Source organism: Hylaeus volcanicus, unplaced genomic scaffold (genome assembly GCF_026283585.1).
Source record: "Hylaeus volcanicus isolate JK05 unplaced genomic scaffold, UHH_iyHylVolc1.0_haploid 12025, whole genome shotgun sequence".
NCBI classification, from domain to species: Eukaryota; Metazoa; Arthropoda; class Insecta; order Hymenoptera; family Colletidae; genus Hylaeus; species Hylaeus volcanicus.
In genome coordinates this window covers 1,689-21,342 of record NW_026533026.1, presented here as the reverse complement: position 1 = coordinate 21,342, position 19,654 = coordinate 1,689, and the positions used below count along the sequence as shown (strand labels likewise).

The 19,654-nt window shown below is 39.1% G+C and overlaps 1 long non-coding RNA gene across 1 annotated transcript; it reads right to left on the bottom strand.

The window, feature by feature from the left end:
* Positions 1 to 1,276: 1,276 nt before the first annotated feature.
* Positions 1,277 to 18,528, bottom strand: LOC128882505 (uncharacterized). Its single transcript, XR_008458440.1, has 2 exons — positions 15,114 to 18,528; positions 1,277 to 3,344 (listed from the first exon to the last, which is right to left on the bottom strand). It is a non-coding gene; the product is annotated as an uncharacterized LOC128882505 (long non-coding RNA).
* Positions 18,529 to 19,654: the final 1,126 nt, after the last annotated feature.

Here is a 19,654-nt window from a genome sequence, read left to right as displayed (position 1 = left end):
TCTCGTTCATACGCGTATTCATAAGGAGGGACGTGGGGCAAAGGCGGAGAGTTTTTCAACCGGACGAACCGCATCCGCGATTCGGAACATAACAGAATGCACCCCCCTTGTTTCAAAAATGAAATGATTTTTAATCGTAATAGTCCGATTTACGCGATGTAAGATATCATTTTAATCGGGAGAACACCAAGAACCCAATGGCACCACGTTCACGTTGATACGATGAAGAATAAAGAATTCGGTTTTATGAAAAATTGATGAGTCGATCGCCCGTTGATACCGAGACTGTCGAGCGAACCCAGGTAGGCGCTCGGCGCAGAACAAAAGATACGGACAGTCAATCGTAAAATGATGTACTGCTGTACATAAAATGTTTATATTTTTCATCAGATTGTCGCGAAAATAGTATCAATGGATTCCTTATGCTTTCCCGATAAAAATGATATCAAACACCATATAATCGCGGTAATACCCTTGTAGCAAATGTGAAAGGTTGCATCGTGAAACGTTCCGGCATACGACAGATAGTATCGTCTATGCCATAGACTCTATGGGACGTTTTAGAATTTCGCTCGTTTTTCAAGCTTTATGCACGCCTGTGCAACACATGGGTCTCACTTAGCGAAAGTGCCGCCTTTCGCTGGGTTCACGGCACAGGCCATGCTGTTATAACCTGAGTCCTACAAATCCCGTGATAGTCTTGCCCCTACCATTGACCTCTGTCTCTCTCAGAGTCTGTTTTTTTTTAACACAACACAAGAACATCGGGTGTCCCGGCTCTGGACAACTATTTCCATCGATCAGTCGCATCGTTCGGATGCAAAGAAAGTATTGTATTTTTGCAATGTGGACGCCTCTTGGAATAAAGTACGTGATTGTTGAGCGCGATGATACATTTTGGAAAGACAAAATGTTACCATCGTTACAGCGATTCTACGAGGACTGCTTGGTTCCCGAAATAATAGATAGTAGAGTTGTTAGAAGCATGCCAATTCGGGAACCGCAGTACATCATTGAAGCGCAAGAAGCGGCCAAAAGCAGGAAAATTGTATCGAATAATTAATAGCTATGTAGAAATACGTAAAAAATTGGTAGTATTAATATTTATTTTGGTGGAGTTTTAGTGGGTATTCCTCTCTTTCTGAGGGGCGAGCCCCACACTACCCCCTCCGTTTGAGGGGGTGTGCGTAAATGCATTTCTCCACGTATTAAAAAAAAAAAAAAAAAGAAGGGGGAGGGAGAGAGGGAACATTATATCTATTGTAATTAATCCAAGTTAGTTTACACGTACATAATTTTTTTTACCAATTTCTATATACATATACACACTTACTTAAAAGAAAAATGTATGACTGCGGGCATTTTTTAAACTTACTACGATACTGAACCATGATGAAAAGCGTCTTAGACTACTAGCGTAACAACCGCAGCAGAGACGACAGCAGCGCTGCAGTGGACAGCGTGATAGCGGAGCAACCATATTGCCATACAAATTATCAAGATTTCACAGCAACGAAGCTCATCAAGTTTTTTGAAGTGAAGAAGCAATATTTTCTCACGATTCAAACTGTTCCTTATAAAATTCCGCTGCGGGGGATAGTTACAGATTCTGCAATTCGCTTTTGAAACGTGCTAAAAATACGTTTAAAGACAAGACATTTTTTGTGGGTCTTTTTCCAAAAATCTTTAACTATCTTCCGCAGCAACACTGTACAAGGAACAGATTAAAAAAAAATCAGCTAAAAAGGTTGCTTTTTCGCCTCATGAAATTACAATGGTGTTGTCGCTACGATTGAGACGATTCATATGCCAACATGGCTGCCTCAATATCGTGCTTTCTACCGCAGCGCTGTCGTCGTCTACCTTTCTGTTACCGTGTCGACCATCTAAATACGTTTTTCGACTTGGTTCGCAGGTATCGTCTTCGACCATACATACATGGACTGCTCAAGCTATAGTGTAGTCCGTAACCATCTTCGACCATATATACATGGACTGCTCAAGCCTACTCTTTATACACTGAGCAGAGCGTAACCAACATCTCCATACCAAAATTGAGACTTGACGCTAATGCACATACGTCGAATTCGAGAACTATAGCAAAAATTCCATCTCGATGACAGGCTGACTGCAGCTTTGACCAATGGTCGAAGAGTAGTTCCTTTGAGTATATAAACATATACTCAATATACATTTATATATACTGCAACGTGATTTCCCGACAAGGTCCGCGATCCGCGTCGGGAAACGTGCAAAATGAGAGTTTTCCGACTCCTCACGCCTATACGGGAAAACCCGAGCGCCAGGTATCAGGAGATACCGGCGTGAGAAGCCGAACGTCTCGAAAATTACCACGGCTAGCGATCCGGATCGCGGAGAGGGGCGTGGACCGTCGGCGAGGAAAGGAAGTCTGAGAAAGCCGTCTTCACGGCAAGACGGGGCGGATTAACACAGCACTCGTTTAAGATAATATAGAATATATTGTACGCGAAAGATGTTACAAAATTCGGTGTACGCTGCCGAGCTGTCGTAGCGTCAAAGGTCACCGGGACGACCGGTAACCCACACGAGAACTACGTTTCGAAAACACGTGCCCGTCACGATTCGCACAAAAGCGACTTTGGAAACGATGTTCGGACAGTCTTGACGCGGTCGCGGTGGGCTCGACTTCTTCGACGAGAACGTTAACCGGCAGCGATTCAAACACGTGGGCGTTACAATGGACTCGCGACTAGATGTTCGTTAATTCGCTCCTACGCAAAGGCGGTTTCCCGCTAACAACGCTACTTCGCCCGACAGGGGGCTCGGCAGCCACCAGGTAACCCGACCAATTCACGATATCCTATCCATGAGCGTGAGGTAAAGGAGGAAGCGCTTACCGTACCGTCCACCACGTGTGTCACTGACGAAATAGGACGAGCTACGCGAGCTCGTCGCAAGCGTTGACTTACGCGCTTCCCCCAAGCCTCACCTCAATGCTCGGCGGCACACGTCACCTTATGGCGGCCAAATTCAAATCGCGTTATCGGCGCGCTCGTCATCGGCGGCTGTCCAGTCTCGTCCCTCGGCGACTTTGGTGGCGTGTCGGTGCTGGCATCCCTCGAAGACTCTGGAGCGGGCGGGGTCTCGGTGCACTCGAGAACCCGGCTGACTTCGCTATCCTAAACGGCCTCCTGCCCCCTGAAGGTCGTAGCGGAGTCCAGGGGTTATTACCAAGAACCTCCAGCCCCTGTCCATTTGAGCTTCGTCTGGCCAGTCCGTGCAGCCGGCGCCGGGTTGGACGGGATCGGTAGCCTCTAATCCGCATCGCTCGGTGTTGCCGTCGTTAGCCCAACGCTATTGCCCTTCAAATACGCAAATTAGTCATAACCCTGGGTTACCCTGGTGGCGCTCGCGATCTTGGTCGGTCTCGTTCCCCGCGGAGAGTTCAACTCTTTGTGACGCGGCATTCTGCTCGTTTGAGAAACACGCGTTCTTAGTTAGTGAAAACTTTTCTGAAATAATGGATGAGATCGAAGCTTTATCCATTTGGTTTCTACATAAAAAAGCTACTAAAAGGAGAAAAGTTAAGAGAAAATATTGGGTTCATCCCATTAATAATATAAGAGAAGAAAAGGGAGCTTTTCATGTTTTATTCGAAGAACTTTGTAACGATCCATGTCAATTCTTCAATTATTATCGGATGTCTAAAATTTTTTTATGATGAAGGTGAACGAATTCGACGATACTACGCAGCGTCGTGTGAATGCTTGTATCTATTTCAATGTTTTGTCGGCCGCCCCGACGCACAAAAAGTTGCCGGCGGCCGACCAACTGCGGATACCGAAAATCAGTATCGCGATGCTGTATCTCGCGAGAATTGCCACTTGAACGCTTCCAAAATATTATGTGTACCATCTGTATCCTGCATACGCGTATCGCGATATGCGTATCGTCGTGTGAAAGAGCTCAAAGATTCGACGAAGTAGGAAGAGACAGTTTGATGAAGAAGAAAGAAAGACTAACAAGGGAACGAGCCCAGATATGACGCTAATTTTTTGATGAGCCTTTGCACAGTGGAAAACTGAAGCGAATGATATTCAGTTTTGGGGGCAGACGATTTATAATTTACGATATATTCAACATTGATGTTATTATTGCTGCTTACTTGGTGAATTATAAACGACTCTGTCAATAGCGAATTCGGCATAGTCAGTAAAACATCAACATAATAATTTCTCTGTCGCGCACCTGGCTCTCAGGGCGCCGCGTCTAAACGCACGTACATGAGACCAAAGCGAAATTTGAAAGTAAAAATCAACATTAAAATAATCATAAATCACAGTTGACAAACCAATCAGTGTGTAAAAAACGCGAAAAATCTTAAATTATAATATAAAAACCCCAGTGCGGGCCAAAAATCAAAGTGGTGTTCAATAAAAACAACATAACCTAAAAACCTAGGCAAAGCGTCACGTGGTGTGCCCACGCCACGAGGCATAGCCTCAAATAAACAAGGGCTTATGCCAAGTGGTGCAGAAGCAAGAGCTGGAAAATTGGCAAACCTGAAGCCAAAGCGAATCACAAACACAGCAACACTCCAAAATGCAAATGTGGAGGAAAGCGCAGCCAGACTAAAAGATCTTTAGAGATGAGCCCTAGAGACAACGTCGACCCCAGGCATGGCAAATAAAATGGAAAGCTTAGATAACTTACCACCACCATTAAACACCAAAAAAAAAGGTAAACCCACAACCAAATCTGGATCAACAAAAAAAAAAGAAAACCACAGTCAGCAGAAATGATGGGAGCAGACGAAACCATCATAGACAACAATTCCCTAAATAAGGACCTCATGAATACAATACAAGCACTTACAGAGGAACTCCAATCAATTAAAAGGGAAAACAAAGAACTGTAAGCGACTGTATAGGGACCGCGCGTGTAAGTTTGGGTAATGTGTATGGTGGGAGAGCCTCATGCTCTATCATAAATAGGAGCAGCGAGAGAGGAGAAAGGTAGAGAAAGATTACGAGAGCGTTCGTAAGGTGTGATTTGCGAGTCGACGTGCATGTCAAGCGGAATTCTTGCGAGTGACTATAATTTAAGATTAAGCAAAATATATTGAGTTTGTGTTTAGACGTAAGTCAATTAAAGTGTATTTTATTTATAAAAGAACCTTACAGACAATTCCTATCAGAAGTGGGATACAGTGAATCCGACGTGTCGGGATGAGTCGCGTACAGCTCGAGCAATTAAACATCGATGGTCTTGGCGAGTTATTGCGACAACGAAATCTCGATATTCGTGGAGCACGTGCGATGTTATTAGATAGACTTGCTGATCATTTCGAGGCTTTCGGGTGGCCAGAGCAAATTATTATACCGGGTCCGAGTGAAATAGAAGGCCGAGTAGTAACAGAAGGAGACATGTTGCCGTTATCCAAGGAGAATAGGACAGGTGCGAATATAAACACCAGATTAGATAAGCCAGGTTTGTCGCGATACGGGAAGGACAACACGGCAATAGGAAATACAGTGGTTCCCAACATGCAAGAGATCGTCCAAGCAGTTTTACCAGCATTGGGGTCCGCTGGACTATAACAACCCGCTTGCCAAGAAGATGGGAGTGCACGGTCGGCTAATCGGCAGGTGATGGGAGTCACCCCCTCGCCGAGTGTCGAATCACGATCTAGTGCATTACAAAATTGGAGTCAGGTTAAATTTGCTGCGAAGTTGATACCCCCTTTTGCAGGACAAGATGAGGACAACGTTGTTATGTGGCTAGTCCGAATTTCGAACATCGGTCGCGTGTATCAACTAACCGGCGACGTGTTAGTGTTGGCAGCCGTTAACCAGCTCCAAGGATGAGCGTTGAGGTGGTATAACCGTCAACAAGTTGAAACCGTTGTGTCTTGGGAAAATTTCAAATTTCATGTGCGTGCTTACTTCCAAAGAAAAGAGTCCGTTACTACGACACTGGCAAGAGTGGGAAGTCGTTCGTGGAAAATGTATTCAGAAAAATTTTCAGATTATGCTGAGGATAAGTTAAGGATGATGCAATCCTTGACTCTCACCGAGAAGGAAAACATTGAACTTTTGGCGGACGGGGTCAAGGATCTCTCACTTTGAAGATTTGCGCTAGACACGTGGGCCTCGACCGTGCCAGAATTTATTGAACATATCAGGAAAATAACCGAAGATGGTGTGGTTCGACGTCCAGAACAAAGCAGAAGAAATTTTCCCAGTACCAACCATATCACCTCCAATTCTACGATATGTGCACACTGCAAGAAAACCGGTCATCTAGCCAAGAATTGTCGGCTGGCTCAAGCTACCTGCTTCAACTGTGATCAAGAGGGACACCTCAGCCATGGATGTACAAGGAAGAGAGTGGCAGCAACGGAACCATCAACCTTGAATCACTTGTTGGAGGATTCATCGGCACGTCCTACCGACGAGTTGGAGCCACCCCTGCGGTACAGACAGCAGCGAATCACATAAATTTTGTATGAAAAGACGTCCCATATATAACTGTATATATAGTTTAGGTAATGAAGGTAAACCACTGCGTACACTCGTCGATACAGGCAGTCTTGTCAATCTAGTTAGTAATGCAGTATATACTAAATATTTTATGCACTCTAAGTTATTGCGTGTTCGGGACGATTTAAATTTAAAGGGCATTAATAATTCTTCTCTTACGGTTTATGGGAAAGTCTATGATCAGATTCAATTAGAGAAATTACAGGGTCAATGGTTGGATGTCACCCTTTTAGTAGTAGAGGACGATACCATTTCTTTTGACATGCTTCTGGGAAGAGACTTTTTTGTTGAATCCCAAATTCGGGTTATCTATCAGAATGACACTTTGCCCAACAGTAATTCTAACGTGGGTGCCATTCTAGCTATTGATACGGTAGAAGAGCGGAGTCGCTATGACATAGTGTCAGAAAACCTGGATAATGATTTGGATTATTCTTCAAAGAAAAAATTGTTATCTTTGTTTTACGAAATTGATGCCGCAAAATTAGCGCCTATTGAGAATAATTTTAAAATTAGGGTACATTTAAAGGACGCTTCTCTTTTCCGATATTCACCCAGGAGAATGTCGTTTCAAGAAAAAAAAGAACTTCGGGAAATTACGGACGATTTACTAGCGAGAGGTATAATAAAGCCTAGCATCTCTCCGTATTGTTCGCGAGTCGTTTTGGTAAATAAACGTAATAATACGAAGCGTATGTGTGTCGATCTGCGGCCTTTGAACCAGCGCATTTTTCCTCAAAAATTTCCATTTCCAATTATCGAGGATTTGTTAGATCAGCTAGGTGGGAAAACATTTTTCACCAAATTAGATCTAAAGGATGGTTTCCATCAACTGGATATACACTCTGACGATACAAAATATTTTTCATTTGCAACGCCTCATGGGCAGTTCGAATATGTTAAAATGCCTTTTGGGTATTCCGAAGCTCCTGCAGAATTTCAGAAACGTCTCCTGTATATCCTTGATGCATCGCTGCGTAGCGTAACCGTAAAATACTACCCATAAAAAACTTCAAAAAAGTAAGAAAATTATGCCAAGTACATGAAAAAGTGGAAGACTCAAAGAGTTATCATAGAAAAATAAAAGATCCCCATAAAAAAACTACAAGAAAGTAAGAAAAGATGTGAAATCTAAATGAGCTGCCAGTATATAAAAGTTCTTTCCAATAAAGTGCAAAGGCAACACTGTGTAACACGATGTAAAATTCGGTGGTTTTCAACTATGCGCAGCTAGAATGCTGTGGTCAACAGTGCGGACGTTCAGATCTTAATGACAATTCATGTAAAGTGACTGCTCCGCAGTTTGGCGGTGAAATGAAGAAGCTAAATAGTGTATCATCCACAAACTGAGACTGTTTAAAAATTTGCTTAGATGTCCGCGGCCTGGAAGTCAAATGCTTGGCGTGCCCAGGCAAGGCATTCTCAGATCATCAAGACCCATGCTTTCTCTCTTGCAGGCTTTCACATAATTTGTCAATTTAAAACTCTTACGATATGAGTACATTTCCATTGTATTGCGCTTTAAATTATTTCTAAGGTCATTCGTCGGCACCGATACCTTTCCTCTCACAAGCTTTCAGATAATTTGTCAGTTTAAAACTCTGACAATATCAGTACACTTTCATTATTTTGCGTTTTAAAATAATTAATTCTTGTTCATCGACACGACCTTGCCTGGCCACGCCAAGCATTTGACTTCCAGGGCGCGGATATCTAGGCAAATTTTTAAACAGTCTCAGTTTGTGGATGATACACTATTTAGCTTCTTCATTTCACCGCCAAACTGCGGAGCAGTCACTTTACATAAATTGTCATTAAGATCTGAACGTCCGCACTGTTGAACACAGCATTCTAGCTGCGCATAGTTGAAAACCACCGAATTTTTCATTGTGTTACACAGTGTCGCCTTTGCACTTTATTGGAAAGGACTTTCATGTACTGGCAGCTCATTTAGATTTCACATCTTTTTCTACTTTCTTGTAATTTTTTTATGGGGATCTTTTATTTTTCTATGATAACTCTTTGAGTCTTCCACTTTTTCATGTACTTGGCGTAATTTTCTTACTTTTTTGAAGTTTTTTATGGGGATCTCACTTCTTTTTACGAAGATAATTTGTATAGTGAATGACTTCAAATAATAGAAAATGGGAGATCAGTTTGAATCCTTTAAGGTTTCAAAAGTACACGGAACGCATTGCAGGAAGTCTCATTGCAAGAAATTTATTAAAGAAAAAATGTAATCACTTTATCAGTAACATTTAAATGCAACAAGACTTTCTGCCATGTGTCGCACGTAGTGTTTGAGAATTTAAAGGACTAAGTCTGACCTCTTTTTTTCTATATTATTGTAATACAATAAATTATGTATTACAAATAGTGGATTTCTTTTTTCATTTCTCGATTTATCTTCAACATTCAAATTTCTTGCAAAAAGACTTTCTACCACGCGTTCTGCGTACTTCTGAACTTTATTCTAATACAATAAACTATGCGTTACAAATAGTTGATTTCTTTTTTTCATTTCTCGCTTCATCTTTAACATTTAAGTGTCTTGTAGTGAGACATCCTGCCATGCGTTCTGTATACTTTTGAAAACTTTAAGGACTGAAGCTGGTGTCTTTCCTATATCTGGCTTCAGACACATTATGTATATTGTAAAATCTACGCTTACTATAATAAAAGACAAATGTTTTTTTTATTTTAAGCTCTACATTAATTTGCAAGTAAAATAAGGTTTTTATGTGTTATTTACAAATAAAATTAATGTCATGTGAAATATATATATTCACTTTTGTTACTCTCTCTCCTTTTTTTTTACAGTTCATACGTACACAGAATGCGTGACAAGAAAGTCTTGTTGCAAGCAATTTAAATGTTTATCATGAATTGAAAATAAAAAAAGTAGTCCACTATTTATAACACACAATTTATTGTATTAGAACACTTATTCTTATTACACAATGTTTCTTATTTGCACAAAATGAACATTTACTGAAATTTGTATTATGAACTGCACACTCAAACACCGAACTTATATATTTCTTTCCACAACGACATGGTAGATATTTTATCTCTTATAACCATAAACTTCCCAATACAATATCGCTACACGTAGCCTTTTGAAATAATTATTCAATTTGCGGCGTCCAAATGTCACAAATACAAACTGACAGGTTGTACAGGTTAGAAATGACAACTGTCACGAATACAAACTGACAGGTTATACAGGTTAGAAACGAACGAGCGGCGTGAGCGGCAGCCATATTACAATTCCGGCCGACGAGCCCTGCCGACTGATTCCGAGAGTCGACGAATCGACGAACGGCCTTAGCTCCTATTGGCTAAGTGTTGACGAAAAGAATAAGAATCAGAATCAGAAGAAAAATCTACAATGTCTGACCGATTCATGACATGATATTACGATATCTCAGTTGTATATGGACCGATTTTATTGATTTTGGTTTTATTAGAAAGCTTATATGCGACTTACATTAGAAAAATGCCTTTGGATTTAGAAAATACAGCAGGCGTGACGAGATATTAATGACAGAAGTTTCCGATTAGGTTGGAATCGCAGTTTTACAAGTAAAAGATACGTGGTAGCGCTAGCGCCAGTATACACAGTGGCGTATAATTTTTCATATACTTGGCGTCGAAACGCTACCGCGTCTCTAGATTATATATCGACGATGTATTAATTGTGACTGCTACAATACATGAAAATTTGCAGATTTTGAAAGAGGTGCTGATTACGCTGAAGAGTTATAATTTGGAATTAAACCTTTCAAAATGTTCATTTCTTAAAAAGAGAATCGAATTTTTAGGTTACATAGAATCAGCCAATGGAATTACGTTAAATCAAAGGCATACAGAAGCCATTTCATCTTTTCCTTATCCAAAAAATATAAAACAGGTCTAAGGTTTTCTCGGATTAACTAATTATTTCCGTAAATTTATTAAGAATTATGCCATAAAGGCGAACCCATTGCACAATTTAACAAAGAAAAACATAGATTTTGTTTTTAATGAAGAATGTAAAGAAGCCTTCGATTTGCGAAAAAGAGAATTAGTTTCGTTTCCCACTCTACGCTTTTATGATCCAACAGCAGAGACTGAATTGCATACCGATGCAAATTGCCAAGGGTTTGGAGCCATTGTGTTACAAAGTCAAAAATCGGGAGACATGGCCCCGATCGCATATTTTAGCAAAGCTACTACTGAAGCAGAGAAAAAATACCACAGCTTCGAATTAGAAACTTTAGCAATAGTAAAAGCCTTGGAAAGGTTTCACGTTTATTTGCAGGGTATTACTTTTCGAGTTATAACAGATTGTAATTCGCTAGCGTTAGCCCTCAAGAAAATAAACATTAATCCCCGAATTGCGAGATGGTCTCTACATTTTCAAAACTACAAATTTGATTTAGTACATAGGTCCTCCAATAAGATGACGCATGTTGATTCTCTAAGTCGCCATATTTTAACCATAAATTTCGTGAGCGACGAAGATAAACTAATGTATAGACAATTAGCGGATCCAAAATTTAAAGAAATTGCTGAACGGGTCGAATTACAAGGAGACAAACAGTTTAAATTAATAAATGGTCTTTTATTTCGTAGTTATAAGGATAAAGATTTATTCGTAGTGCTTGTATCATGACAGCATTGGTCATGTAGGCAGGGAAAAAACCCTACAGGGTATTATAAATCATTATTGGTTTCCAAACCTAAAGCTCAGAATTAAACAATATGTCGAAAACTGTGTAAAATGTTTATCGCACTCGTTAGCAGCAGGGCACCAGAAGGAGAAATGCAAATTTACGAAAAAGAACCAATTCCGATGCACACTATACATATCGATCATTTTGGTCCTCTCAAAGAAACTAGTGATAAATTTTAATATATTTTGGTAGTTGTAGACGCTTTTACAAAGTTTGTGTGGCTTTTTCCAACCAAATCTACGGGAACTGATGAAGTGATTAAGGCTCTATTAACATTATTTAGTCTTATAGGTTACCCAAAAAGAATTATCAATGATCGTGGAACAACATTTTCATCTCAGAAATTTTCGAAATTTTTAAGTGATAGGAGCATTAGTCACGTGATGACCGCGGTGGCATCTCAGTGGGCTAACGGTCAAGTGGAGCGAATAAACCGGTTTTTAAAATCCACCCTAGCTAAAGTATCAAAGGATCCCTCAAAATGGAAAGAAAAATTGGAAACGGTACGGTACGTAATTAATAATACATTTAATAAAGCCATAAATTCTACGCCCAGTAAGATTCTATTAGGTTTTGAGCATCGTCAACCGGAAGACGAAGATTTACGCACCTTGATTGATAGTTTAAATAATTTAGACCAAGATATCGAAAAACAACGTACCAAAATACGAATAACGGCTCAAGAGGTTAATCGCAAACTACAAGAGTACAATAAATATCAGTATGATAAACGTCACAAAAAAATCAACTCGTATCATGAAGGAGATTTGGTGCTTGTTAAGATTTTACAAGACAAACCGGAAACTAATGCGAAATTAACCCCCAAATTTAGGGGTCCTTACCAAATAAAAGCTATCCTTAGAAAAAACCGTTTCGTGGTGACACATATCCCTGGTTATAGTATTACTCAAAAACCATATAACACAATTTCTATCAGCGGACAAAGTAGAACCGTGGATCCGTATTAAAGATCCTAGCTCAGAGCAAGGTGATAAAGAGTAATAATTTGTGTATAATATAGATGTAAATTAGTTATATAATATAGATATATAGTTATGAAATTAGTATAGATTATATATGGGAACATTATTCGAGGACGAAGAATAGGGCCAGGATGGCCGAAACTGTAAGCGACTGTATAGGGACGGCGCGTGTAAGTTTGGGTAATGTGTGTGGTGCGCGAGCCTCATGCTCTCGCATAAATAGGAGCAGCGAGAGAGGAGAAAGGTAGAGAAAGATTACGAGAGCGTTCGTAAGGTGTGTAAGGTGTGAACCTTACAGAACTAAAAAAATAAAAATTCCAGGGAAATCCCACAACAACAGCCAACAATCCTGTAAATGTAAACATATCAACTCAAAAGCGATTTCAATTATTAGAAGAGCTGGATAAGGACCCGCTTGAAGACCAAACAGCTATACAGCACAATCAGCAGGAGGAAATGGAACTAGACCATTACCTACAGGAAACAATACAAGGAAACAGACAAGCCAGCCTCCAGGAAAACACCCCTTCGCCTCACCCAACTAGTCAATATCATCACCAACCACAACAAGTAAGCCGTTCACCATCCATCATAATACATAACCACCTAATAATAGACACGATAAATTTAATAAAAGGAATTATGAACTATAATAATTTCTTCGTCAAAAGAATAAATACAAACAAGCATATTCTATATATTAAGGAGTCAAGAAAATTCACTTTAGCAAAAAACATACTACAAAAAAACAATATTAACTTCTTTACATACATGCTCCTCCCAAAGAGGAGAAAATACAATCATACTTATTAAAAGGAATCGACCCCCTGTCAAACCATACAGAACTTATCAATGAAATTAATAGCATTTTCCCTGATAAAATAAAGGCAATCAAAATCAACAAATTCAAAACTGTCAAGTCTAAAAAAGATAACTTACTCCTACCTATAGCAATAGTATAATTCACCGCAGACTCAAATTGTGCCCTGTTAAATCAAATCAAATTTATAAATTATTAAAAAATCACTTGGGACAAATTTAGAAGGAAAGAAACCATTCAATGCCACAACTGCCAACGCTTTGGCCATGTATCAAATAACTGCACACTCCAATTCAGGTGTGTAAAATGTAATCAGAACCATGCGAAAAGACAATATAAGCTAGAAATTCCCTACCTAAAGAAAAAATCTACTGTGGAAATTGTGGAAATTTCGGCCACCTAGCTTCATATAGAGGTTGCCCCAGACTAATACAACTACAGGAATTAAAAGCAAATAACACGGTAAACAAAAACACAGCTCCAAAGGGCAATATTATAATCCAAAATCCAAACTCCACATATATCACAAACATCCAATGCAATCACTCAAACAGGAAAACTAACCTATCATATAGTGCAATAACCAAAAACAGACAAAACACACAGGATCCTACAACATCTAACTTCTCACAACAAAATCACACAAACCTCAACGACATTCTTAATGCATTCAAAAAAGAAATCATATCAATACTAAAAAATATGCTAGACCCATTAACACAAATAACATCCCCAAGGAATAGCCAATATCTACTATTTTCACACACACAAAACACTAACTCACACTCCAGAAATGGCGAATAACAACCACCAACTCACAATTCTCCAAAACACCTCACAAAATACCACAAGAAACATCTCCACAGAGTCGTTAACAATACTATCTATAAAGGTAAACTCGGATGGTTGTGTTGTGGGGTTTGTTTCACTGAATTGAACAAGGTGATTTTGTGGTGTGTTGATATTGAATTGGTTTATCTTGTTTTCTATGCTTTGTTCTAGAGTACTATTGGCTGAGTTTGGAATTGTGATATTGGATGTATGTATTTTTTGGAAGTGAGTACCCAAGATTGAGAGTTTTTCTGGGGTGCTGCTTATGTGGATGAAGTTGTTTGACAGTGATGTTGTATTGTGTTGAGCGATGTTGGATTCTCTGATGCAGAATTTATCATGGACTCCAAACTATCTCCCTGTTCTCTAATCATTAGCATTCTGATATTAACATTAAACAAACCCCTCTTGAATCCCGAAATCGCAGATCTCTTAAGGAGAACCCTGACCCCCTCAGATTGCTGAAAATCAAAGTTCTCCTTTACCGCCGTGAGTCCCCTATCAAAAATTTCGTTAACCCGTGCTCCATAACCCTCGACACTCTCCCCATTACCTTGATAAGCATTTTTAACTCATCGTAAATTCGATCTATATCAAAAGACTGCACAAAAATTGATTTAATTATATTTATTAGTTCCTCTAAAGTGTTCGGCTCCCAGCTGCTTGCAATCAAGTGGTCCACATGCCCACATATTTTGTTCCGTATTAGAGCTAATAAATTTATCCTATCCCCAGCCCTAACTCGGAAATTCACGAGGTTACATTGTCTGATAAATTTAATTAGAGAACTAGCTTTACCATCAAACATCGGAACTAGATCAGCGGCCATTTTTAACGGCATAAAAAACGGCAATATCCGAAACACTCGAAGGTATTTCAATATTTTCAGTAGTAGACGTATTTGAAGATGAATATTCACTATTTGTACCCGAAGAAATATTTTCACGCAAAGCAACTTGTAACGGCACTTCACCCATTTCATTGCACTGTTCTACAATAGAAATCTGATTATTCGCGGAAAACTGTACTCCCAAATCCTCAGTCTCAAAAGAACCACTACCACTCAAGGCTTCTCCCTTTCGCCCTTTTTTGAACTTTCTAAATCCCGTAATGTACGGAGGCATGTTTTTTTTATAACAAAATCCGAAAAATATTATATATTTATATGTATAAGCTTTGCGAGCGGAAAAGAGCGAATGTATATATATATATATGTACGCAGCAATCAATAATTCACCGATCCTTCTCCTGAATTCTCGTCCAGCTATCCTTCTCCTGAATCCTCGTCCAGCTATCCTTTTCCTGAGTCCTCGTCCAGCGATGATCGTCCCTCGATCTGGTTCACCAGGAAGACCCGTAGGGAAGGTGCATATGATCAACGATTATTAACTTGCACGGTCGTCGAGATTACCTTCTCCGGCATTCGCCCTTGCTCCTGGGGAAACTGTGCGGAAAACCCAAGAGGGATAAGATGCACTGATTCTAATGCCCCGAGTTAATAAAATTATTTAATGTTGGAAAGATCCCACCGCTGTCACCAATTTTGTTGCGAATCCGTGCGGTTTTATTTTTAAGGACTTAGGGTTTTTCTGGCGTTCACCCCGCACGTGACAAAATTATTAGAACTGCGTGCGACTTAGCCAGGAATAAGTTAATTTAAGATAAATTAAGAAATGTAATATGAACTTTATTTTAACTGTTTAAATATAACTAATTTAACACAAAAGTTGAATTCCTTTACTTTAAATACAAGCTTTTACAATAGACGTCTATACTAGTTAACGGTCGCTATGCGAGTGAGCATTAAAAAATTGTTTTAAATAAAATGCAATCAAAAAAAAAAAACGAAATACCGTAAATTCAAGAAAACCGTAGTTGGCGCTGAACTAACTTCAAACAGAATTGCCAAACGCAAAGGCTCATTCACATTCCATAACAACGAGCAAACGGGTCTCCGCTGCCATCTAGGAGTGACATGGGAATTAATTTATCTCTATCAAAAGTAGCGATACGCAACACTATGAAGTTGATGAGGTAATAGTTGAAGTTTTCGGATGGTTGTGTTGTGGGGTTTGTTTCACTGAATTGAACAAGGTGATTTTGTGGTGTGTTGATATTGAATTGGTTTATCTTGTTTTCTATGCTTTGTTCTAGAGTACTATTGGCTGAGTTTGGAATTGTGATATTGGATGTATGTATTTTTTGGAAGTGAGTACCCAAGATTGAGAGTTTTTCTGGGGTGCTGCTTATGTGGATGAAGTTGTTTGACAGTGATGTTGTATTGTGTTGAGCGATGTTGGATTCTCTTAGTAGCGGATCATCTTTGTGTGTTTTTAGTGATTTTATTTCTGTTTGGCTTTGGGGTTTGAAAATTTTGTTAATAGTGTTATGCATGTCTTCTAGGTTGTGAGGCGAAAGGTTTGAAATTTTGTTGTTCCAGTAGGTGGATGCTGATTTTTTATATTCTCTTTTTAGGTTATAGTTGAGATTTTTTATGGGTTTTTTTATATGAGGAATGAGTAGGTGTGTTTGGCTGTTGGGGTTTCTATATAATTTGAAGAGGCTGGATATATATCTGCTTTTTTGTTTTTGCGGATTTTCTATTGTTCTGTTTATGTAATTTTCTACACTATTGTATTTTTTATATTTAGGTATGGATTTGTGCATTGATTGTAGGATATGTTTGTTTATTGTTTCAATGTGGTTTTCTATCTGTGTGTTGGTTAGATTTTGGGTTGATGGGGTTTAAGTGGTGTGTATTCTTTTTTAGGTGATGTTGGAAACGGTTCCAGTTTATTTTTCTAAAGAGGAAAGCGTTTGAATCTGTGGAGGATTGGAGTTTGAAGGTGCCTAATTGTGATGGGGATATGATAATTAATTTGATGGCTAGGTGATCGCTGTCATAGGGGATAACTTTTGATTCGGATGGGTTTGAGCAGGAATTATTTGTCAGTCTGTTGTCTAGAAGAATGCGTTGCTTCTGGGAAAGGATGGTTTTTCTGGGTGAATTAAATTTATTCTGTATCTGTTTTTGTGGATTTGTAGCCAATCATTTAGTGCTACTCCTTTTGCGTTGTTGACGCTGTTTTTCCAGTTCTTGTGCTTAACATTTAAGTCTCCTGTTAGTATGTAATAGGTGGTTGCTTTGTGGAGTTCTAAAGATTTGAAGATGTTGTGTAGTTGTGAAGAGAATGTCATGGCCTGCCCGTGTGCACTGTAGGTTGATATTATGAGGAATTTGTTAGTTGCGTCAAGGGGTATTTTTACTGTTGTTAGTTCTATTATTTTTTGGTTTATTATTGGACTAGCTGTTACTATTTCATATTTGAGTTCTATTCTTATTAGTATGGTCGTGCCTCCTGCTTGTATGGAGTGTATTCTGTCGTTTCTGATTATGTTGTAATTTTTAAATTCAAGTTTGTGTTTGTTGTTTAAGGGAGTGGACTCCTTCGCCGAAAAGATCGACGCGACATAAAAACCGAGCGGCCACTAGAAGAAGTAAATTAAGTAAAACATTTAGCCAGTAGAGGAGCTGAATGCAATTTCTGCTGTTCAAAATATGATGCTGGTAAGGTAAGGTAGGCTTTATAAGCAAGCGAGACGTCAGCGACAATGTATCGTTGGAGCGAGCAGCCGTGCCGAGACACACTCACACATGCAACGCTCGGTGGCATGTCCGTGTGCCTACGAGACTGCAAGGGTTCCGTATTGTCCTATTTATGTCTCGACAATGCAGATTCGAGACCTCTCAAAAGTCGTTTCCGCTAAATAAATGTTCAAACTAGAGCGCAAGCTCCCATAGGGACTCTACTTTTGCTCTTTTCTGTCATAATTAACAATATTCGGCAGCATGATGCCGACCATGAAAGCTAGCGAGCAGCCGTGCCGAGACACGCGCACACATGCAACACCCGGTGGCATGTCCATGTGCCTACGAATAGGCTGCGTGATGACGCGATACCTGAAAGTAAGGGTCTAACGGCTAGAAGAAAAATTATTGTAAATATCATTGTAATCAGAAAAATGTCACAAATGTAATATTTCAAGTCTCGCTTATTCGGCAGAGTCTAGTCGATATTTACAATAATTTTTCTTCTTTCCTATACCTGAAAGTAATTTATGACTACAACAGGAGGAGGACAATACAACTAAAAATAAAGTCAATATTTTAAAAAAAATTTTTTTTTTATCTAACTCCTTTGAAAAGCATACACGTCCCCCCCCCCTCGCTCATCCTCCTCCTCTTCTTCCTCCTCTTCCTCTTCCCCTTCCTGCTCCCCTTTCGCCTCTCCACCAGTTATTTTTATACATGTTACCGCGAAGGCGGCGTAACATTTTGTTCTGTAAAAAGTGAATGAAAATTTAAAAATAACATATTTGAGATTGTTGATGTAATTCAAATATATTTAGGGTAACTTACCATTTTTTTCTCCAACGCGTCCAGTTTTTGTGTGGTGTGAGAAAGAGAGAGAGAGAGTTCCGAGCAGTAGCGATAGTTATATGTCCGTTAGTAGATCCGCGAATTGTAAGGAGTAATAAATATTTATACCATATTATATCTATAAAACTTTATTGAAATCAATAAGAATTAAAAATGAACTACAACACGATAATATCGTTAACTTACAGATCTATTTACATCTAGCAGATATAAAAAAGATTTAATATTTATATTTTATTATAATTATTTTTAAAAGTACATCCATGATCTGAAATAAAATACTTTAGTTTTATAAATACATGCATGATCCGACGTAAAATATTTTTTTACTATTTACTATTTAAAATACCTATTTTACCCAGCTCTGAGCCCGGTCTCGTTCAAAAAGCGCTCGTCCGGATCACGACCTTCCCTTGTGAGCTGTTGAACGTTTTCGAAACGGCTTTTTCTCCGCGTCGTCCATTATCATCTCGAAGATAAAATGAATCATTCCAAATGATTTGCTATTGAAACAGAAAGAAAAGGTATATTATCAAAATGCGGAAAAAAATGAAAGATATACTTCAAGGTTTAAAAATTAAAATTCCTCTCTTTTGCTTACCTTGCCAGCTGATGCTCGTTCGCAGAGTCGTCGGTCAACATCTCGACGATCGCTATGTCTCCGGGTATCACACTTGTGTCAACTTCGTAACAATAGTCCAGATGATTCGTTGCTACAACATAACAAAAAAGAAAATTAATATAATCTGAAAATATAAAAGGTAAGGTGACACGCGGAACAATAGATTTCCACATCACCATTGAGGTACTATTGTTGATGCGTTTTTTTTTTGTCAGTGGTATCCCCTGTAGGCCTACTCCACTGTGTCACCAGCTGATTGAGTCAGCTGGGTTGCACTTTTGTAAGTGTACTCGACGTCGGAAAGTTACAACTTTAATATAATATTTTAATATTATATTCATTCGCTGATAGAATCAGCGAGTCTGCGCACTTATCTGAAAGTGTGCAGCTCAACGTCGGTTAGCGTTTGGATCGTCACTTTATAATATTAAACTTTTTTTTCTTACTTACCTTCACTTTTTAATATTCTGAGGCTCCTGTATTGGCATGCCTCTGTTATATCTGCTGTCAATTATTTCTGGCAGCATACAATTCAGATAAAATTGTGTTAATTTTGGTTCCATTTCTCGCTTCCAAAAATCGTCATCCTTTTCAACACGAATGGACATAATTCCTTTCTTGGTCCACAGACAAAACAGGCAGTATTTTCTACCCGTTATGTCCAATTGTCCTTGGACTTGGTAGAAGTACGGGTGTGTTTTGCGCAATGCACTGC